The 24523-nt window shown below is 41.6% G+C and overlaps 1 protein-coding gene across 1 annotated transcript in view; it reads left to right on the plus strand.

Annotated features, from left to right (window-relative positions):
• The window catches only part of LOC137266334 (neuropeptide Y receptor type 2-like), a 165401-nt gene that overhangs the window by 98490 nt on the left and 42388 nt on the right, over positions 1-24523 (plus strand). The window contains exon 5 of the mRNA XM_067801820.1: positions 15989-16043. The gene's annotated coding sequence lies outside the window, so the exon portion shown is untranslated. The remainder of the gene's footprint in view (positions 1-15988; positions 16044-24523) is intronic.

Consider the following 24523-nt stretch of genomic DNA (forward strand, 5'->3'; position numbering starts at 1 on the left):
GTTGTCTCAGTTTGTTTCGCAGACCCTCTTTTTCAAGGTGTCCTTATTTTCAAGAATTTAGCCGAAAGCCGCATAGCAAATTACTGACTGAGTAACGGCGAACTGACAGTGTATATAAATCGTGACTGAGTTACCACTGGCCCATATATCATTGGTAACTAGTAATTACCGAGCATGGTGTACGTGCATGGTGGGAGCCAGGGTTCTCCGCTGTATTTCCGCCTGACCAGACACGAGGCTGCGGAAACAATTGTAATGCCATGGAGAGAAGCTATTCCTGTCACATATCTTGTATAAACGGTTACCGGAATCTAGGAAGAATATGCTTTTAGTTATCTAACGTATTTTCGAAGTTGAGACCACCATGTGAATTATAGTCCTGTATACTGATTGTTCAGTCCAGCAAACTGTTGTTCAACAAATGGTCTCCGCTACCACTTTGCTATAATCCTGAACAAATGTCCAGTTTTGTAATGCACAAGCATAATGTGTATACCAGACAATAACGACGCTTAGAGATGCAGAGTACTGAAACTCTGCTACTGTACGCTCCGATGTTGGACAGTTCCTCTTGACAGCTATACACATGATTTGGCTAATAGTCATCGCACAAGCAGCGTCTAGAAGCAGTCTCTAGGCTGCTAGACAGAATTAATTGGACATAACAAAGGTTCCCCTAATTCAGCACTTGAGAGATTCAATATAATGTGTGTGCTATATGTTGTATATGTTGTATATATTATTTGCTTATTTTGTATATGACCCTATGGCATTCTTGCCATAAACTGATTGATTGATCGACACTTGATCCAGTAATAATGAATTCCCTATAAAATGTCCTACAGAAGCACACCAGTCATCTATATACAGATATATACTTACCTACTATACCAGTCATCTATAAAACTTACCTACTATACCAATCATCTATGAAAGTATACACTTACCAACTATTCCAGTCATCTATAAAAGTATATACTTACCTACTATACCAGTCATCTATAAAAGTATACACTTACCTACTATACCAGTCATCTATAGAAGTATATACTTACCTACTATACCAGTCATCTATAAAAGTATACACTTACCTACTATACCAGTCATCTATAAAAGTATACACTTACCTACTACACCAGTCATCTATGAAAGTATACACTTACCTACTATACCAGTCAAAATATAACAGCAGCATGTGGTATAATCTGCAGTGAAAAGATACCGATGAATTTCACTAAAAACAAAAAAAAGTAGATGAAATAAAGTGATATTAAAATTCCGAATCCTCATAATTTTACCAGTTGAACTTTGAAATCCCTGAATGTCAGTCAACTTTTGATGAAAAGTGTTTAACAAACGATCATAGTTTCCAAGTTGTTTTGTGAACCGTTGTGGCATTATCCCACAGAATTTAGTTGTACCAAATTTGTCTGAGCATTTACGATAAAAAGTGCATACTGATTGACTATTTGCGAGTATTGCGAGATTGTTTTGACCAACATGGAATAAACCATAGCCGTCAATATAAACAGGTGTATTGCACCATAGATCTGGTAGTTTAACTTTAGCTGACCAGCACAATAACAAATACTAATAACAGATGTCCTATTATCACAGACCCGTGAAGGCCCGAAACGACAGGCACCTATTTGACAGACATATCATTTGACAGACATATCATTTGACAGACACTGAACTAGGAGGTTAATTTGGGTAACACCCATGCGTATAATGGAACAATCCACTGTACATGTCATGAGAGTCGGGTGAACCTGAAACAGGTTCACCGCAGACACGTGTGATTGTTTGGGAACAGAACATTGATGTAATCAAATGATAACCTATCCCAAGTATAAAATATGTAAAGAGGAAGTTAATTGAGAAAACTTGTGTTTGAGACTTATGTTCCGTAAATGAAAAACCTGCACTGCCATGTAAGATAAGATTAATACCAATCAATCATGTTGTTGATCACTGGATTTTCTGGCCCGGATTCGATTATTTACAGACCGTCGCCAAATGCAAGGAATATTGCTGAGTGCGGCGTAAAACTAAACTCACCGATTATCACAGGTGACCGACCCTTGGCAGGTCTACAATCATAGAGCATGGTCGGATAGTGTGTACTTTTTCTCCATGTTAATAATGATGAGCTAACAGGGTTATTTGACCGTAGGGCACAAACAGGCCTCTACGGCCTCTTTTGTTACAATAGCGGCATCATTATAAATACTTGCAGACCACTTGGTAATGTGTTGATCCTATTACATTTAAGCTTAGTCCCGTCAAACCTGAATTTACCTCGAAATAACACCTCGACAATAAATCAATAGAAACCTTCACAAAAACTTCACCAGCTTTACGTTTTCCATCTCCGAGATTATCAAAGCGCTTTCCCCAAATTACATCTGAAACTAACTTGCTGTAAAAACAGTATTTAATCCTCTTTGTGAAAATATTTTGATAAGTTGGTTTTATATTAACGACGACCGCTTACAGGGAGTAATCCCAAACAAGGATGCAGTTCGGGGTTTTAGATGCACTTTGAGTGAAGCTTTGGTAATAAGGTGTGTACGATAAATCACTACAGTCTAAATAAACGTGGGGTCAGGTTTATTGAAGTAAGGTCACAGCGGTGAGCAGTATCCGCAGTGATTCGCCCGAGGCCTGGGTCGTCTAGTTGGATTTGTTACTGTGTAGTGGGCAGTTCTTACATTACCCCGTATAGGGGACGTGTGAAGTTGAACTGTTGGTCTGAGATGTATACTGGATCCGAGAATAGTGTCAACTGATGGTCTGAGATGTATACTGGATCTGAGAATAGTCTCAACTGATGGTCTGAGATGTGTACTGGATCTGAGAATAGTCTGAACTGATGGTCTGAGATGTGTACTGGATCTGAGAATAGTCTGAACTGATGGTCTGAGATGTAATCAGGAGGGTAAGGAATGCTTGAATTGATGGTCGTACAAGCACCCCGTCTACAGGTGTCAACATGCCTACAGACATGATCACAGTGAACCATGGCAAGTTATCAGCACGCCAAGGGGGGCAACTCTGCACTGTCAGGCAAGGGTAACTCTTGTCTCCATGGCCTCTTGTCCTGGTAACTCAAAGCATAATCCATGAGGACTCGTTCACAACGTCATCGATACTGCCCGCCTCATCGCCTCATCACGTCCCCCAAGTGCAGCCGCCATCATATAAACTTCCCGGATTTAGAAACCTTTGGAAATATATCCATTACATGATGTTGGGAATTCGTAAAAAGGTCAACTAGTACTAACTGTCGCGACAGCGATGAACTATTTACGCCACTTACACATTTATTGATATGACGCTGACAAAACTGAAGAGGAACAGCGGAAAGAGCAATCTTCCATTGCCATGGAAACGCGACTTGGAGATGTCACAATTGTTCCTATATTTGTGAGGTTGTAACTGAATGTGTGGATGCCTGGTTGTAGTATATTGCCCGATATTGATACCATTACGTCCCTGTGGCTAACGCAAAGGTGTCGTGACATGTCTAGACACTCCAGTCATCCAGGAAAAGGTCTGGCACCATCGATGTATTCATAGACTATTTTGAATGATTTGAATCTGGCGTGATATCTGTATTGCTGTGGGAGTCAGGAGAGGAACATGTAGGATCAGTGGAATCTAGAGTGAAAAATGCTGTCCAAGTCATTCCCACCGAGAGAGGAAGAAGAAGAAGAGGGAGATTGAAAAATGTTCTGTGTAGCCCAGTCTAACTGCTTGGCTATTCATATGCATACCAACGGAAAATGGAGTCATAATCACATTCTTCGTAATACAATGAAACTTAATCTAACGAATCTTTTGATTGCTGTTAAGTTTGTTCGTTGTTTAACATTGCACACATCATAATTCCAGCAGTGTGTGGGCGGTCTCTGAATGACAAGGTTTACTTAGACAATCCAATGATTAATATCATGAGCATTGGTCTGCGTAAAGGGGATACGATGTTATGTGACAACCAAGACTGGCATTACAAACATACCGTGTTGAATATCTACCTCACCCATTCAAGGGATCAGCTCATCAGTATAAGTCACATTTGTAAATAGACCAATGCAGTAATCGCAGGGAGTATTTAAGCCTAGAAGAAAACACTTAACTGACAGAAACCATGCTGGAAAGTTTGTACGACTGTACAATATACCGCAAACAGTGTTAGTGAGTTGATCTTGCCATTCTGGCTTGAGACAATAGAGATCTGTTCCAGTCTACTTCGTCGACGCCACAAACTATGTCGCCTTCCTTCAGTAAATTAATTTATTTATTTATTTATTTATTTATTTATTTATTTATTTATTTATTTATTTATTTATTTATTTATTTATTTATTTATTTATTTATTTATTTATTTATTTATTTATTTGGGGGACGTGTTTTCTTTGGGTTTGTTCATTTTTGTTTTCTATTTTATGAATTATTATTATTATAAATATATTTTTTTGCTCTTTACTTAGTCTACTGGGTTTTTTTAATTACTAAAAGCATAACATTTACTTGCCCATTAGGATACAAAATACTATTTTTACACAATAAATATGACTCTAAGATTCAAATGCAATATGATATAATATGTTCGGACTGCAGTCAATATATTCCTGGTCTGTACTGGAATAAATATGTTGATTTTATTCACCAGACAGACACCTGAGATCTTACCACATTTGTATAACAAGGAGCGCGCCAGCCTCATAACTTGTGGTGGCTCCTGACCGTCAGCCAACTACTCGTCGGAATAATTATGTCTCGTTTGCGTATGTCGTCTCTCAAAAAGATGTAAACGGAAGTGGTTTTCTGAACCAATTGGACCAATAGAAATCAGAGATGACACCTGGTGCTCTCAAAAAGGATAAGCATCTTCTGCCCTACCAGTAGCATCCAAGGTTCATATAATTACCCAGGGAGTATTTCTAGTCCGAGATCACTCACCAATACTCACACCGTGCAAGAGTGGCCAGTAAACAAACCAGACAATCCGGTGATCAAGGAAGCAGACGATCTCGTTGTTAATTTCTACGACTATGTAGAAGCAGAGAGATGCCAGTGGGGTCGGGTCTATTTTGATGCCTCTGATCATTTGTTTTGCTGCTGACTCAAAATTAGATGCGAGTGAAGTAACGGTGAAACTGTGTTTGGCACTAACATACATGTACAGCACAAACACTTCGAGACGTTTGTTTGCAAAAATATTTAATCTTTAGAAATACATTCTTAATATAAGCAACTATGATTTGCCTAAGTCCATTAATTCGATATGACGCACATGAAAAAAGAATATTGTCAGCATGTTGTGGTTTCAACTTTATTCAACACAATGTCACATGGTATGCCTATCATCGCGGACAGTCGCGCTACTGATATCAATAGTATCGACCGGTCCGTTGTCATGGTCACGCGCAAAGGAAAAAGAACTATTTCCTATTTGAATTTTGAACCATGGGTCTGTAAATGTTTGTAGCAATCACAACCGATGATTTTTCATTCAAGTTTATAAAAACGCAATCATATAAACAAAGGTGTAATAAAACAAAATTCAACTAATTTCAAAGTTTCTTTTTCATAAGACTCGTTCTGTTTTCTTGAATCAAGTGCCATTCCACAGAATCTGGGTGTGCTCGGAGTAACCTTCAACTCCAACAAATAACATGACTAAACATAGTCATCTAAACAATTACCCTTCCTGGATAAATAGATGATTTGAGCTGCTTACTTTGAACTGCCACTTACAAGATCCTAATGTATTTAAGGGTTCGTTTATGGAATCAGTGTTGATAGATTAACGTACACGCATGGTTAATCTTGTACTGAATATACTGTGTAGGGACAGTATAGGGAGGCTACCTTTACCGACAGTACAGCAAACAAGTATCATGGCAGTACAAGTATCTGCAAACAGAAGATGTATGTTTGTACGTAGGATCTAATTCATGCTAAAACGTTACAGATGCAAACTCATTGACACCATTGCCGTGCGGACAGTGTGAGTGGTGCAGGCTGCAGGCGACGTTCAGGGGAATTAGAGGAAGCATTTGTTCGCACCAACCTTAGACGTTAGTGGTCCCAGTATTAGCACTGGTAAGATCTGTATTCTAAAATAAGTATTGTCTGACTGACTTTAATAAAACATTGGTTGATTGAATAAATCATGTTACTGACATGTACGAATTTGTCCGTGCACGAGATGAGACATAAATAGTAAATATTTGTTATATGTTTATGTTTATGTTTATGTTTTCTGCTCTATGTTTTACAGACAATGATAAGTTTTACTGTAAACACATTTTGTCTGATCCGTTCACAGTTCTTTCTTACTTCACCTGCTTTGTGACACAAGCTAAAACACGGAGCTGTAAATATATATATTGAAATGTAATTCTAGGTTTTAGACAGTGAAGTAGAATGTGTTGATTATATTGTCTTATTTGCTTCATCTAGATCCCATAAAATAAATGTTGCATTTTGGCTACAATTGTAAGCAAAACCATAGCCTCTAGGAATATAATTGACTTAACTAGATACATGTATAGGCTATGGCCTGACATAATTAGGTATTTTGCCTGACACAACAAGATATATGACATAACTAGACATATTGTCTGACATAATTAGATATAAACTGAGTCATAAAGATACTTCACAAAATGTACATTTTAAAAATAATGAATAATTTTTCTCTGATGATACATCTATGTATCCGAAATGGGATCCCTATCTTTCGGCTCTAGAAAAACGTTAGCAATACCCACTCAAACCAATCCATTTGTCGTGCAAAATGACGTTTGTGCCAAATCCGGTTTTGCATGTGCAGTCGATCACGTGATCTTTGCATCGAAGTTTTCTTCATTTGCACGTGCTTGCATTGGCCTCAAGAATTAAGAAAAAGCACTTTTAAGCCACAGTTCTAACGGTACTTTAAATGTCACGATTGTCAAATGTGCAACGTGAACGTGCCGTTGGCATGTTGCAAGCGGGAAGATCAGTTATTGACGTCGCAAGAGCAAAGGGGTGTCAGCCGTCGTACTGTGTTTGACTTGCGAGGTCGTCTACAACAAACCGGCACCGCTTCTGATCACCCAAGGTCGAGTCGTCCACGTGTAACGTCACGAGCAGAAGACCGTCATATCGTCCTATGTCACCTACGTGACAGATTTCTGTCGGCTATACGAACCAGGGCTGACTGAGATGTTTAGAGGTCGACTGTCCTCACAGACCATTCGAAATCGGTTGCGGGCTGCCAGTCTTAATTCTCGACATCCATATTGTGACTTAACATTCTGTTTACCCATGTTTTGGGACAGCAGTGTAGCCTAATGGAACTGATTGTGGCACTGTCAGTGTATCGAGTACATCACACATATCTCAGCAATAAAATAATAACAATTTCACCATTTTACCATCTCTTGTTCTCTTATAGTGCCCTGAAGAAAGAATGTGAAGTTTCTTATTTGACTCAGTATATTTCCTGATATTACTAGACACATTGTTTGAATTAATTTGATACATTGCCTGACATAATTCGATATATATTTCCTGATGTTACTAGATACATTGTTTTACATAATTAGATATATTGCCTGGCATATTATGTGACCTAACAAGACAGCACACTGTTTCTGTATGCCGTTACGCACTGATTACGCTAATTATATACACCTCGTTCTATCCTTGCGTCCAGTCGTACAAGGATGTGGGCTTACATGGTTTTGGATCACAGCCGTGGGACAGAAACCCTGAAACATGTCGGGAAACGTAACATATACGTCAGGAGTTGCAGTACGTGATGGTCTTCACTGCATCTTCTTCTCCATGTCAAGACGGTTATATCCCGCCGGAAACGCTGCAGGCTTCTGCAAGCAGACGATCTCTCAGCAGGAGATTTGTTCAAAGTGGCAAGAAAACTGTTCAAGGCTTCGCAGCTGTCCTCACTGCCATGTTCACTGTTTGTCTTCATTCCTCCGACTGCAAATACTTAATTTTGAAACAAACAGTACGCCAGACGGTCAAGAAATACCAAACACAATGTGTCTTTTCAACTCTCCCGATATATTCCTTACCAAAATTTGATCTCCATTCCTGGCCGCGTCCTGCAGAAGCCCCGTACATGTTGATACTTGTTGTTACCGTGCCCGTGCTGTGCATTAGGAGATTGAAGCCGGGAGTCTTTTGGGTAGTCATCATTCCTCTGACATACTAAAGTGATCTTGAGACGTCATATTTATATATTGTTGTTACGCAAGAGATGGGAATAGCAAGAGCGTGCACAGGAAGTCCCATCACATAAGGGGACCCAGGTGTTAGCCAAGGTGACGTGTCTCTTTGCTTCAGCGTCAGACATTTGGCACCTGGAAAAGGTTGTGTCAGCAGTGCCGCTGCATACACTGACTGCTGTTGTTGCTGAGATGGACCCCGGATGTTAGGCATCTTGATGTGTGTGACGCAATATATGATGTCAGATAAGTACGTGTAAGTACTGTTGTATTAATTCATTCCAGTATTCAGTATTCGCAAAATTGTTTCATTTATGTAAGCAGCACACGGTTGTTTATAAAGCATGTGGTCAATTGTGGCCCAGCAGCGTGGGTTGCAGTTGTTCAGTGTTGCATCAATGGTACCCCTAACTTTTTAAAAAATGGTGGTGTTCCTAATTATGTGATTGTGTGGTATGTGAGTATGCAGCATCCCGCCTGTGCCAGTGGATTTAGCCCAGTGGTACACGTTTCTGACGCCTCAGACCTTCGTGTGTTATCCCCACACGACGTTTTGCTACTGGTGGCCCTGGACCAAATGCTGCTCCGTCAAACAAAACTCACTCACACACCAAGCTGTAAGACGTGTGCGCGTTTGTCTGCTCCTTTTTGTTTGCCAATAGAGTCGTCACTGCTGCATCTATCCACGTTCCGTGTCTACTCAAGATCAATCTGTTTGCGTAGGCAGAATTATTGGCGTGGATGCAAAGACGAGATTCGAACTTGTAACCTCTCTCTCATAAACCTCTACACGGATATTTCAGCAGACCTCTGATAATCATCCATCATTGTCACGATAGCACGTGGTGGTTCGCGCTGACATTGGGAATTGTATTTACCGACTGCCTCTAATTTAGCAGTCAACTCCAATTTGGGCACTGTGTCGAAATATCGACCGCTGTGATCTATACAGGCCAATTGTTACATTCACATGTGTAATCAATGTGTACCGCTGGGATACCATGAGTGATTTACGGTAACATTGATCCAATGGTAACATTGAACCCCAGTCAAGCTGTTCATATCTGATATTCAGCTCACAATGTGGGTAACACCTAGGCAATTATTTCTGCGGAGGTAGGTACTGTCCGTTTTCCAGCGCCTTCTCGAGCGTTTGAGCAAACACTATTGACAATGTAAAATCACTAAAGTAATGCCACAGGTTTGACAGACTGATTACAACATCCATTACTCGGACCAGGGATCTCCAAGCACCCGTTTACGAGTTCTTCGTCCGTATCTCTGAAGCGATCGGCACATACTCTGATCAAAGTGTCAAAAAGGCTCACGTGTCCACTTTGTATCGAAAAAATGTGTAATAATCTGTCGTTCCTCCCAGGGATGGATGTTGAAATGAGACTGGCCACAAACACTATACTTGACATCCTAGACGAAGTTCTCTCATCAAAGCCAGAAGCGGCTTTACAGAATGTCTTTGATGGGGCTTTGCTTCACTAACACGAGTTAGATGGCATCAGCATGTAACCTTGTCAAATCTGGTGAGGAACATTAAACATTACAAGCAGTAGTGGTTCGGCGAGGTTTGTGGAAACCTTGTCAGTCTCCCGCTATCGACATTAACCAGTCTTAGCCATCTTCACTCACCATCCGTCACGTAATATTGACATTGTACAAACAGGGGTCAAAGTGTTTGAGACGTTTAGTGTGTGTGTTCTTCGCTGGGGCGTAGTCCTATCGTGATGGTGTTTGAAGACAGTTTACTGGCTCATCAGATGCTGGGACTATGATGATTTAGGAAGCCTACCCCTGTCGTTCAGTCTCCACAATAAGTCTTAACCCTTCGAAATATTGACATTCATGCAACATCTGATTCTTTTACAGGAATAACTTTTGTGACAGAGCAATGTCCATCAACTCTAGGGAAATCGATGATCTTAATATGTCCTGAAGTGTCAGCGTCTGAGTGGCCACATATACGTCCCATTTAAAGACATCGCAAGATGATCGGGGGGCAGGGGTGGGGGTAATTTGTAGTAAGGATTGCAGATATAAACGTTGATCATTATTATCACTGTACAGGACCAGATACAGTCGGCATACCATTAACCACCCACTCATTCACACTATGCAAACAAAAACATCGTTCCACATGTTTCAAGTTAGAGTAGCATTCTTGGTTTTAAAAAGTTTTAGAAATTAGTATTCGGGTTAAGCCTACGTGTACATTAAGAAACAGTGAAACTGTCAGCGTAAACGGTTTTCACTCAACGATGCAAACGAAGGTTATTTGCGCTAGACCCTTTCATAATTACACCGCGTGATAATGTGATCACAGGAAGTCAATGACAGAAATAATTATAGTTAACTAATGTTTGTGTTGATGTGAGCTTCGATTTTCATTTGACATTTAACACAAATCTCTTCAGCCATCGTATGATTGGTGAAGTAAAGACATTTCACAGGTGTGTGATAGTGATTGTCCAAGACAGGAAATGCAGCAGAATGCTAGAGAGAGAACAGAACTGGTAAAAAGGTCATGTAGGCCGAGACAGATGTCACGGATATAATCGGTAATGCATACAAATTCAGATAGTCTCCTCACACTTCATGAGTCTGCCAAATATGTTCGACAGAGAACTTAAAAGCCACGAAGAACATTATTTAAATGTTCAAACATGCAGTTCTCTTGACGAATGTAATGATATACTGGAGTCTCCGCCCAGTCGTACAAAGAATTGTCGTACAAAGATTGATCAATATGAATATTTCTCGATGTTTACATTTGCTACGTATTTCACAGCAAAATAATCAGATATGTTAAACATGCAAATGTAAAGTTCTGCCATACAGCCATATATTCAATGTACATTTATTGTCATAAATCAATATTGCGCCGTATTCTAAAGGTTTTTGTGTTAGTTAACAGACCCTCGTGCTGAGGAATATCTTCCTTCCCAAGACATATTCCTCGCTCTCTAGGAGACATACCTCCTCCCCAGGACACATTCCTCCCCTCCAGGACTCTTTCCTACTCTCCAGGACGCATTCCTTCACCCCAGGACACATTCCTCCTCTCCAGAACACATTCCTACTCCCCAGGCCACATTCCGCCTCTTCAGGACACATTCCTCCTCTCCGGGACACATTCCTCCTCTACTGGCCATGTTCCTACTCCCCTGGCCACATTCCTCCTCTCCAGGACACATTCCTCCTCTCCAGGACACATTCCTTCTCTACAGGACACATTCCTCCATTCTAAACACTCACTGTAGTCAAACGAAATGCCTTCAATTACACGTTTGTTACAGGTTTTCGGTAATGATCGTTGCATATTATTGGACGATTAATTGTGATTAATTGTACACCTAAGGTTTCGGATACTGAGCAACACTTACCCTAAGCGTTAATGTGCTTTATTTCATTTCAATGGCAAAGGCGTGCATTGACGCTATATATACTACAATTATTTTCTGACATTAGCTGAGTATCAGTAGCTCGCCGGACCAGAGATCATTGAATTCAGGCTCCAACGAGGATCCAACGACCCTAAATAACAAATCCCCTGCGGGTACTAAAGCGGCAGTGCCTATTTAGGGCAGTTGATCTATTTACGGTGACATTGGCAGTTTTTAGACCATTGAATCTTTTACTTCACGAATAACATGGAGTGCATGTTAAGTGTCAACACACACATGTTCCTGGTTAGTCATATAAATCTGCATCGGGTTTCTGTGGCTATTGTCTAGAGAAGCAAACAAGAGATGCGCAACTTTAACGTAAAAGTGGTGGAGTCATTGTTTTACGACATAAACGGAAGCAGTGTTTACTGGAATCTCCCTCCCAGTCTCTCTCTCTCTCTCTCTCTCTCTCTCTCTCTCTCTCTCCCTCTGTGTGTGTGTGTGCACGCGGGCGTGTGCAAGCCTGTATTGGATTTCATTTTCAGCCCACTTACATACTGCACCACAGTTTTAATGGAGTGTAGATACCCGAAGACCATCTGATCTTACGTATTGCTGAGAGACAAGCTGGGCAACACCTTTTTCCAATACTGCATTGATTACGTCCAGCATCATCGTGTTTACAGGAATATCTACAAAGAACTGAGCACCTAGTTTTCATTGGTTAAACACTTAATCTCCATAGACTGTAAGTCTGATCTCCTGTAAATGATTGTGATCTCCATAGACTCTAAGCTCTGACCTCCTGTAAACGATTGTGATCTCCATAGACTATACGTCTGATCTCCTGTAAACGATTGTGATCTCTATAGACTGTACGTCTGACCTCCTGTAAACGATTGTGATCTCTATAGGCTGTACGTCTGACCTCCTGTAAACGATTGTGATCTCTATAGACTGTAAGTCTGATCTCCTGTAAACGATTGTGATCTCTATAGACTGTAAGTCTGATCTCCTGTAAACGATTGTGATCTCTATAGACTGTAAGTCTGATTTCCTGTAAACGATTGTGATCTCTAATGGACAGCAAGTCTGACCTCCTGTAAACGATTGTGATCTCCATAGACTGTAAGTCTGACCTCCTGTAAACGATTGTGAGCTCTATGGACTGTAAGTCTGATCTCCTGTAAACGATTGTGATCTCTATAGACTGTAAGTCTGACCTCCTGTAAACGATTGTGATCTCCATAGACTGTAAGTATGACTCCTGTAAACGATTGTGATATCTACAGACCGTAAGTCTGATCTCCTATAAACGATCGTGATCTCTATTGACTGTAAGTCTGACCTCCTGTAAACGATTGTGATCTCTATAGACTGTAAGTCTGACCTCCTGTAAACGATTGTGATCTCCATAGACTGTAAGTATGACTCCTGTAAACGATTGTGATATCTACAGACCGTAAGTCTGATCTCCTATAAACGATCGTGATCTCTATTGACTGTAAGTCTGATCTCCTGTAAACGATTGTGATCTCTATAGACTGTAAGTCTGACCTCCTATAAACGATTGTGATCTCCACAGACTGTAAGTCTGATCTCCTGTAAACGATTGTGATCTCCATAGACTGTAAGTCTGACCTCCTGTAAACGATTGTGAGCTCTATGGACTGTAAGTCTGATCTCCTGTAAATGATTGTGATCTCTATAGACTGTACGTCTGATCTCCTGTAAACGATCGTGATCTCTATAGACTGTAAGTCTGACCTCCTGTAAACGATTGTGATCTCTAATGGACAGCAAGTCCGACCTCCTGTAAACGATTGTGAACTCTATAGACTGTAGATGCAGATCTCTAAGGGCTGTGAGTCGGACCCCGGTAAGAGATGTTGCTGAACTCTGTGGCCTGTAGCCCTGACCTCCTGCGTAGACGATGTTCAACTCTAAGGACTGCCATTCGGACTTGGTGTAGACGACGATGATGCTAAGTTCTAACAATGGCACACTGTAGGCGATGTTCCTGTTAATGCAAAGTCCTCGTGAACTAAGCCATATCGGAGGGAGTAACTGTTTTCACGTATGCAACTTCAAGCAGAACACCTGTTGCTAAATTTGATTACATTAACATGTATTCATTCATTTTTGCAACAATGTGTAAAATTGCAACAGTGTGTAAAATAATCTGCAGGTTGGTAATTGTGTGTAATAATAGGCTAGTGCAATGAGGTTTGGGAACAGAAATACATTTACACGACCCATACGATATTTTAGCGATAAAAAATCATGTTGTTGATTTTCAAATATGCCAATAGTAGTTGTGTATTATATCTGTATAATATCTGCGTATACATATATCCGAAATGAATGTCTACAACGCGAAGTGACATATCACATGAGCAGAGGACTGGTGTGTATAGAACGGCTATCTGGGCAAACACTAAATTGAATTTATGTGCAGACTGTTGAGCAGAATAGCAACAGTGGTGACTTCATGGTGTAGATCAAGTTCCATGGCCTGAACGTTTGATCAGCATTAATTTTGGCTTTCTCCTTTGCTTTCTTCTCTAAATCGTCACTATTTGATTCAAAATGTAAATATAAAGTGTACATGATGCAATGAAGTTAACGAGACTGCCCAGCACCATGTCAGTGGATGTCCACCGATGACCAAACACGGTATCTAAAGCGACATGTTGGCGTGGCCCGATCATCGTCATGCCTGTGATGGTAGCTCAGCTGCCCTCTGGGGTACGACCCGGAATATGCCGAGGGCGTCATGGAAATTGATTCTCTGAAATAGGCTCGCATTCATACAACCATAAACGTATTCAAACCAACAAACTTGGCAGTTTATATATTTATACAGCATTGAATTTTCCGTCCCTTCTAATACTTGTATGACTGACACTATTCAATTATAATATGGTAAATATGCAGAACTCGACCACTACATGTCGCTTCAGGGTTACTTGACACATCAAGTCAACATACCCGCCCTTGTCCTCTTTAATAAAATTGATTATTAATAACATTGAACTTTCTGTCCCTTTTGACACACACATGACTGGAAAGATTCAGGGAAGCCCGACCTGTCTTTCGAAGTGACACCTCGCTGACATTCCTAGTACCAAGTTGTCTGACTTTGTTGCTCTCAGTAACGTAGAAGACTGCAGAGTTGGGAGACATCCCTTGCATCGTCCTGGACCCCGGGCTGGTGATGAGCCAAACAAGGCCGACTGTTCCCTGAAAGCCCACTTTCCTGTACATAAAGTAAATAATGCAAACGCCAAATTGATTCTGGGACTATGCAGTAACTTCTCTACACTGTTAGTGGACGTCGTACCAAGACACAAACGAGATATCTCAAACGACATGATGGCATGGTTCGTTGCCGCTGTTACTTGTCTTGCCTGTGACTGTGATTCCGACTATACTAAACTCAGACTCCGCCCAACGACTTGACTATATCCTTTTTGATAGATCCAATGACTTTAAGCTATATGAGTCTTTTGCCCCTGTGGACAACAATGTGTTAACGAGATTCAGGAAAAAGCTATGATAAATATCCAGATCTTACCATTGAAATGTATCGCTTGTATTAAATTCCTTATTCTGATAAACCACTTTGGTGGTAAAAGAGCATACATTGTAAACATATATCCAAATATAAATCAAATTCAAGATCTCAGAAAACAACATTTCACATCTTTTTTCTGACAAGAGATGTTAAATTTTATGAATTTACTATGTCTGGAGATGTTGTTACATACAATATTTTGTTTCTATGTTTCATTGGGAAAATGATTTGAGATGGTGAATAATTTTTAATGTTTAAGTATCTTATGCTTTGCAATGAAAAATGTAGTGTTACTTATCTGCGATGTCTTTAGAAGGACATTGTTGACACTTCTAGCACCTTGGAATACAACACTGGCGACCCAATTGGTTTTAATAAGGAAACTACGGCTACATGTTCTAAATCTCAATAATAAAGAAATGGACTTTGGAAGGAGGAGATATACAGCAAAATTAGGTCCCGACCTCTCTCTACTGAATTATTATTTTATTCTGCGAAACATAATTATACAAGAACTTTTGTCACTACAATCCATTTGTTTGATAATGTACAGTCTGCACTCGGCTTTCTCCCTCACCTCCTGGAGGGGTACACATCGTAAGCCTTACATATGACGAGCAAACACAACAATATATAAAAAGAAGTCTATCTTGTGAAATACAATACAAATACTATAATACACACGCAACCATGAGAAACAGACTATAATGTCAACTGTGTCTTGTGTCGTGTAAACTGCCATAAACAATGCATACTTCCTGATGTAGGTGCAGGCTCACACAGGCCCGGGGCTTGAAAGCAGAGAGTCGGAGCACACACGTGGTAAGTTAAAAATATCACCATACCAACAATACCTTTAGATTTAGCCCAATTCCGTAAAGACCAAGCATTGCATGTATATTACGAGACTGATAACACGGACGTCAAAAAAGGATCATCACTGCGGGGAACACAACATTTAGGTGTAGGGAAGAAGTCTTAGTTTCCGGTGTTAAAATATTTGGTGTGTGTGTGTGTGTGCGTGCTTGCGTGTGTCCGTGTGTGCCATTATGCTAGTATGCCGTTAGGAAACGGCTTAACGTCCCGCTGTCCCAGTCATGCAACGGCGGTATGTCAATAATCGATCATATGCATAGGCCAGACAATTCAATGATATCGTGAGGTGAAACCAAAACTGCTCATCCATCCGTTGAAAGCCTGCTTCTTGATACAGCCTTCTGACATCTGTAGCAAAGATGTACTGACCTACTTCTGGTAATATGAATTCCAAATAAAAAAGTACAACTTAGTATCCTGCAAAGTCTGGAGGACGTTTGCAGCAGACAAATCCATTTGCCACAGCGTATCTTCTTACTCCAAACTGATTACGTCCACCTTCCTCTGCATTAAGCCTGCGGCTGGACTAACCCTCAACCTTGCTGCATGGACCAGGCTAGCTGTTTCAAACTACTTTGAACATATGATCGTTCAGAAAGATGGCATTTGGTCTAATGATGTTTAGGTGCATCTGTATCAGCAAAATCAATTGGTGTAGAGTTTCAGGCGGATCCTCCTTCCCACCACACCCTCCAGCTTCCCAAATATATCTACAAAGACAAAAGTTAAGTTCATCACCATGCAAGTCCTCAAATTTAATATCACGCTCAATCTCTGTTCCTTGAAAGCTCCACTAATTATTATCGTGTTGTTTCGGGCCGCTCTCCACTCTTCAAAAAGCTTTGAAGCCTGCCCATTTCATACTCTTACCAGAATGTTTACAGAATTCTTTTGTGTCCATTTCTATCATCTCTTCATCCATGTAAAGTTCAGCAAACCGTCTAGTGAAGAAGGAAATCTAGCTGATATATGAAATACACATTAGTAGGAACATTGAAAAAACTACTTTCAATACCATTATGACTCTATTCGTCAGAAATATAAGAAATACGTAATACCAAAAATGCTTTGCTCCACCTAAGAATACTCTCTAGACTCATAACAGCACAGACGAATATACTTTTGCTGACAGAAACGTTTCAATTTAAATCTTTGTAATGTAAACTCGTCGAAAGCACAATACCTCAAACCCAGGATATATAAGTGTAAGTTGCAAGATGTCCGCACATATGCCGTGCATCCCCACCCCACCCCCCTTCTCTCAGTCACAAGTCGAGACACTTTCTAATGCAGATCGTATTTCGACAGCAGTGAAAGTTATAAGTGCACTGCACACACGGACGTGTTCAGTAATAAGCTTGAAACCTAGCTAACCCTCGGCAACAATACCTGACAATGGGTGATGGTCGACTCTTCTCTGTTACCAGGAAACATAATCACTCCAACATCCTCGATGGCAAATGAGTGTTTTGTTACTAATATTCCATTGATTGGAACTATTTTCTTCTTTCAACGTACTGAACGTAGGAAGACGTCACCATTCTCTGACTGCCACTTACAGACATGCCAGTAACAGTGGCTGGGCTACACGTCTATTGACTGTCCTTGGGACGCTGTCTCCATCACCATCAACAAGTTACCCATATGTGCTTCCTCTGTAATGAAGCTGTGATGAGTGGCTGCCATCTCCACATCATTACTAATGGATTCACCAAAACATTCCTTAAAATCGTTAGTGACCGGCGGTCAGAGTCATAAACAAACCGGGGAGAGTCTTTGATGTTATCTGTCCGGACACTAGCCGTGACAGATGTGTGTTAGTATTTGGAAGCAGACACATGGCTGCTGTCAGAGCCTAACGACGTGTTGACGTGTTCTAGAGGTTAATGGCAAACACAACAGTCTACTGCCCATGCCATCTCGCTACTTTCCATGTGTATTTTCATACTGTACATTTTTCATCAAAGATTCGTGTCTTTCACAAAAAATATATATTTTCGTCAATTTTTGTTTTCCCCGATTATATCTTAATATGATTCGAGTTTGGAAACCCGAGACGCTTGGCTCTTTCAACCTGAGTTCACATATACGACAGCACAAATGCATCACCCACAGTAGAAATGCTCCAAACAGAGCAGCCCTTTACCAGCCAGAGCAGTCTTGTATTTGCCAGGGCAGACGTGCCTCAACCAGGGAAGACATGCATGAACCAGACCAGACATACATGAACCAGAGCAGACGTGATTCAACCAAGACGGAGACGCTCAACACCTGACCCGACAGCCATAAAACAGAACAGAGTAAATAGCTCAACAACTTCCCTTCCTCTTTCCCACTACACATTACATACATCCGTCCCATCAGTGTTGCAGCATCAAACTCCTTGGTATAGCTCTCAGAAACTAGTGGACATGTTGGAGGCATGTCCACATTTGACGCCTGGGTGATAACAACGATCTTCTATGTAATTCCTTGGTTTGAGTAGCACCATACCGTCTTTGCATCGTTGGGCGGGATATGCTCACCTTTTCGCGATCTCCTTGTTTTGCCGCAGATCGATACTAAGTCATAAACAGGTGCTGGATGGACAGACGTTATAAACACCTCGTCTCTGGACGATAGGAACGTGTATTTAAAACAGATATATCGAGGTGGTATTACAATCATATCAATAGTATCGTTATCCATATATGTTGCATGAATAATTATTTCTGCTGTTGTCAATCCCTCCCCAATACTCAACTTAAATGTACATATGAAAGTTGATGTTTTGGCATATGTCAGACTTCCTATCAACAAGTCCTCTGATGTACACCATGCATCATCAATACCTGTTCTCCTGCTCATAGAGAATTGCACACGTTGTAGAGCTGTAGTCCACAGTCGAGCGCGTTGCTGCAGCATCGATTGTACACAGGATTGTTTTCACAGATATTTTTGCTTTTTTTACAACACAATTCGTCATTTGCCTGTAGCATCCTCAGCCGTCATGTCAACTGCACTTGAGAGAGAAAGAAAGGCATTATACACTTGTATTATTCATACTCCTGTCCTACTGAAATGGCTGAAGATTGAAGAGTTGCAGTGTGTTCGGCGAGTTCAAGAAGGCGATAATGAAGAGTTTTTGCTGAATTGTGTGATCGTGTAATGACACTAAATAAAGGTGCAGGCGACAGATGGATCGAGCGTGATTGATTGTGAACACCGGGACCGGGAAGGTTATAGGTAGTGTACATGGGACGAAGCAGCTAATGAAGATTGACGCATGCGCGATGGAAGCGTCGTGATACAGGCATTAATGTTGAGCCATATATTACGTCAATCTGTGCAAGTTATCATTGTAACCTAATTCCTTCTATTGTATTACACCACATTTTAAAACAGATGCTCTGTGTAAAGTATATGCGCCCATCCTCTGTAGATCTTCACTGAGGATTATGCATATGCACCCTGTTTCACATTTCTTTGATGTTTTAGTCAAACCATACAGTGTTAGGTTTGATTCGTGTGTGCATACGCTCTGTTCGACAGTATTAGGTTTGATTCGTGTGTGCATACGCTCTGTTCGACAGTGTTAGGTTTGATTCATGTGTGCACATGCTCTGTTCGACAGTGTTAGGTTTGATTCGGGTGTTCATACGCTCTGTTCGACAGCGATAGGTTTGATTCGGGTGTTCATATGTTCTGTTCGACAGTGTTAGGTTTGATGCGAATATAGATATGCTTTATTCTAGTGTATGTTTAATGTGTATGTAGAGTTATGTGACGAAACTACGTATACTCTTGTTTCTGTGTGTCTGTAACTCCTCCTTTGTGTCACAAATAGGAGTATTTTCTCTTCATGCACTTTTCTCTACCGTTAATGAACACCCCGGCTCTGTCGGTACCGTTCTGTGAAAGTATCAGTTATCTATTGTATCAGTGTTCTGATGTATCGTTTGAAGACAGTCAAACAGCTTTTCCATTGGTATTAATCCTGAAATAGACGTTGAACAGATCAGTGACAGAGCTTCAGCTCTTCCACTTTCAAAACTATGCACAAGGGTTCAAAACGTCCCCTAAAGGCAAACCAACTTCGTTTATTTCTAGTTTCTATTCGTGTGAAGATACGTACGATCAGCTAGCTTGTAGTCGACGACAAATGGTGCACGTGGTGCCAAAGACCCCCGTTGACATTATTTCTTCTGAAAGGTTTTATTGCATTTGCCAGAGTAGTTCACGCGTACGTTGTTGTACACACGTATTTTGATTAGCCATAGTCATCGTCATTGTGTCTGTGTCGAAGAAGCTTACTTAATAGTGTTGCAATAACACAAAAGTCGTCACATACCGGATGTCCTTGAACACTCCCGGGGAATGTGCAGCCGGTGAAATGAAGTGCTTCCAGGCAGCCTTCACAGTGACATGAGGTGCTTACAGGCAGCCTTCACAGTGACGTGAGAATGTACACAGCACGTCCTTCACCCAACATGATATAGCAAGCATATCACTTTAGAGATTTTAGACCAGTTTAGACTGGTTTGTATTTCTTCCAATACTGACTGTGTCTGTAAGAGGGAGACACAAAGTTGCCATGGCTACTGGGTAACAGAGTAAATGATTTACTGGTTTATTTCATGCCATACTTCCGAAGTTAAGCTTGAACAAGTCGTATGCGAACCTGCAAGTTAAAATGAGACAACTGATAGTGAGCTTTGGGTAAACATTACGCAATACGATGCTCAACAATACTCAAGAACAAAAGAATCTACTGAAGCAAGTCTTGGTCAGTCACATTCCAGCTGCGCAACACACACACAAACTGAGCATCCCCACAAAATGTATGTATGTCTCTTTGCAGATGTTACCCAAAGTAGTTCACGCAGCATGAAGCCGTATAACGTTACTGTCATCGTGCAGAGTGAATTATACCTGTTCATCGAGTCTTGGCGCTTCCTGGTACCATACAAGAGATTCCGCTCCTCATCATTTATTATGTCATAGCACCACATTGTGTGACTTCTGTGTCAGGAGTCACTTCCACTGAAAACCAACGAAAATAACAACAACTCAATCAGTTACTGCGTCGGTCTATACAGGCCGGACATTTTGGAACAACGGAAATGTTGTCAGATCTTGCACCGGAGATGTTTTCCTTCCAAATCCCACACGGATACACTAAAATCCCACAAGGATACACTAAAATCCCCAGCAGAATTAAGTCAAAGACGCTGCATTCTATCTGGGGAAGTGACTACGTATCACCACTCTGTAGCTAGACCTCCAGTATAATGAACCAATCTGTGCATGGGTTCGCTGATTAAAAGGCTGCATTGCTGAAATGCTTTCCTTTGTCCACCCAAACTGCACGGTATTGATCATGTCGACCTGACAGCCCGGTCAAATTGTCAGTTGGGAAGATGCAAACCTCTCTAATCTGACCATCATGTATTCCATAATCATTTATGATCCGTCTACTTTGGGCATTTGATGAAGGTCAGCTTTAATCAAGCATCCGGTGAATCCATAGCTCGCATTCAGCTGCCGTAGAGAGATCATATGTACACTTTAGTATCAATACATTTGCTTGTCTCTGAATCCCTGCAGGAGAATATTCACCAACTACAGATATAACAAAGGCAGTAATGTGTAATGGGAACATATTCAGCCATGATTCGTTTGGCAGGAAGTATCATCAGGTAGGTGACGACAGGGGGGTTTTGCCGGATAGGGACGGAAGATCACTATAAGGGAAGGAAACGGACAAAACAGGCTTTACGGCCACACGTCACGCAAGAGGGATTCTTGGACATGATGCAACCCTTAACGATACGCGGTACCTAAAGCCATGTTGTGGAAAGAACCCCTGTTAGTACAAGGATTAAATAACCACTTAAGCACAGAGTTTAACAGTTTAAATTCACATAACGATTTGCTCTGTCCCTTCAATGATTACTATTCAGGAACTTTCAATAGAGTAAGTTCCATGTTAGACGCCACAGTTACAGCTGCAGCCAGTACCCTGGAAACATTGTGTAACACAGGTCCTCTTGGATGGTGTCTCACATGTGAGCATATGTTTACAGGGCGGTATGGTCAACTAGCAGGTGGTCGGGGCAATGAACCCTGCCACATAAAGCTTCTCAGTTCTCTAATTCTTGTATTTCATGAGTTTTCTGTTATACATTTTAATTATCTACGTCATTTTCTCACCGTCAGATCTTTAGAAATGAGGACTAGGGTCGACTGCGCTGACTGCAGCAGTAGTTTCAGTGTGGAGCTCTCAACCAGTGTTGTATTCTTCACTGACTGCAGCAGCAGTAGTTTCAGTGTGGAGCTCTCAACCAGTGTTGTATTCTTCACTGACTGCAGCAGTAGTTTCAGTGTGGAGCTCTCGACCAGTGTTGTATTCTTCACTGACTGCAGCAGTAGTTTCAGTGTGGAGCTCTCGACCAGTGTTGTATTCTTCACTGACTGCAGCAGCAGTAGTTTCAATGTGGAGCTCTCAACCAGTGTTGTATTCTTCACTGACTGCAGCAGCAGTAGTTTCAGTGTGGAGCTCTCGACCAGTGTTGTATTCTTCACTGACTGCAGCAGTAGTTTCAGTGTGGAGCTCTCGACCAGTGTTGTATTCTTCACTGACTGCAGCAGTAGTTTCAGTGTGGAGCTCTCGACCAGTGTTGTATTCTTCACTGACTGCTGCATCAGTAGTTTCAGTGTTTAGCTCTCGACCAGTGTTGTATTCATCACTGACTGCAGCGGCAATTTCAGTATGGATCTTAGAAGCTTAGTGACCTCTGTCGTGACAGACAGACAGACAGACAGACAGACAGACAGACAGACAGACAGACAGACAGACAGACAGACACATTTTATTCATGTGTGATGTTGTTCTTCCTACTGGCAAATAATGTTTTGCTCATCATGCAACTAATTGCACCTGTCGTTTGGCAACACCCCTCACGCCGTGTTGATATTTAATAGGCTTGTCCCAATTTTCAGTATTTGTAAGATTGATCGCTCGAACTAAATCGTGCGGTTACTGATTCAACTGTTTCAAAGAGCTCAACACTCAGTCTGTATTCTTACGAATGCACAGATACATACGCTGTCAATTTAACTATTTCATTCGGAAAATGCAGAAGTTTGAAATCATAATGCCATCATTTCACACAAAACCCGCGCACCGGGACTAAAGTTGGCATTCCATGCTTTCAAAACCAATGCGGAAAAGCTTTCAGACGAGGGCTTATGTTTTAAGCCTACCAGATCTACTTATAGACAAAGTGATTTACAAAAGGCGGTAAATGAAAGGCCGAATCGGAACAAAACCAGAACACCAGCTTGAAGTCCTTAATTGATAGGTAAAGCTGGATTACGTTTGCTTAACCTGAACCTACAGACAGCATACAGAGTTGGTGCACTAAATATGTTGTGTTGCCAATCGTCGATCGACCTGGCTGCAGCAACAATGACGGAAATCAAGACATCAAAACAAACGAGCATCCTGCTTGACGGTAGGCTGGGGCTTGTGGAGCAACGTGTGGCTAGGTGCACTGTCTAGATAAACAGGCCACTAGCTGCCCACGCGTGGTAGCAGCCTGGGGCTTGTGGAGCAGCTTGTGGCTAGGTGCACTGTCTAGATGAACAGGCCACTAGCTGCCCACGCGTGGTAGCAGCCTGGGGCTTGTGGAGCAACGTGTGGCTAGGTGCACTGTCTAGATGAACAGGCCACTAGCTGCCCACGCGTGGTAGCAGCCTGGGGCTTGTGGAGCAGCTTGAGGCTAGGTGCACTGTCTAGATGAACAGGCCACTAGCTGCCCACGCGTGGTAGCAGCCTGGGGCTTGTGGAGCAACGTGTGGCTAGGTGCACTGTCTAGATGAACAGGCCACTAGCTGCCCACGCGTGGTAGCAGCCTGGGGCTTGTGGAGCAGCTTGTGGCTAGGTGCACTGCATAGATGAACAGACAGTTCTGGTCAATAACTGCCCAAACAGACTCAAGTAATAGCAGTGTCCAAGAGCGTTCGTTGTGGTAGCTCTCGGTTGGTAGTTCAGGATGGTGGACAGGAAGACAATGTCAGCGGTAGAGTTGAAGACAGCAGCAGTCATGTTTATTATGGCTGTGAAATAATAGTTCAACAACAGGTTGATTGTAAAGATGGGACAGAACGCACATGTGGATAGACTCGTTCTGTCTCACACAGTCAGAAGTCGGACTGCGATTCTTCATCGTCGACGTAGTCGTTGGAGAGGCGACGGTCTTGGCCGACACCCCGACTAGCCGCCCGCTCAGAACTGTAGTTTCCCTGACTGGTCTCCCTGACCGGTCTCCGTGGCTTGTCTCCCATACGAATCAGGGTTTCTTCACAGGGCTATTACACCACATTGTTCAAGGTCACTGAGCCTTGCACGTGTACATGAGTACAGACGCAGACGTTGGGAGGTG

This window comes from Haliotis asinina, chromosome 15, assembly GCF_037392515.1.
Source record: "Haliotis asinina isolate JCU_RB_2024 chromosome 15, JCU_Hal_asi_v2, whole genome shotgun sequence".
NCBI classification, from domain to species: Eukaryota; Metazoa; Mollusca; class Gastropoda; order Lepetellida; family Haliotidae; genus Haliotis; species Haliotis asinina.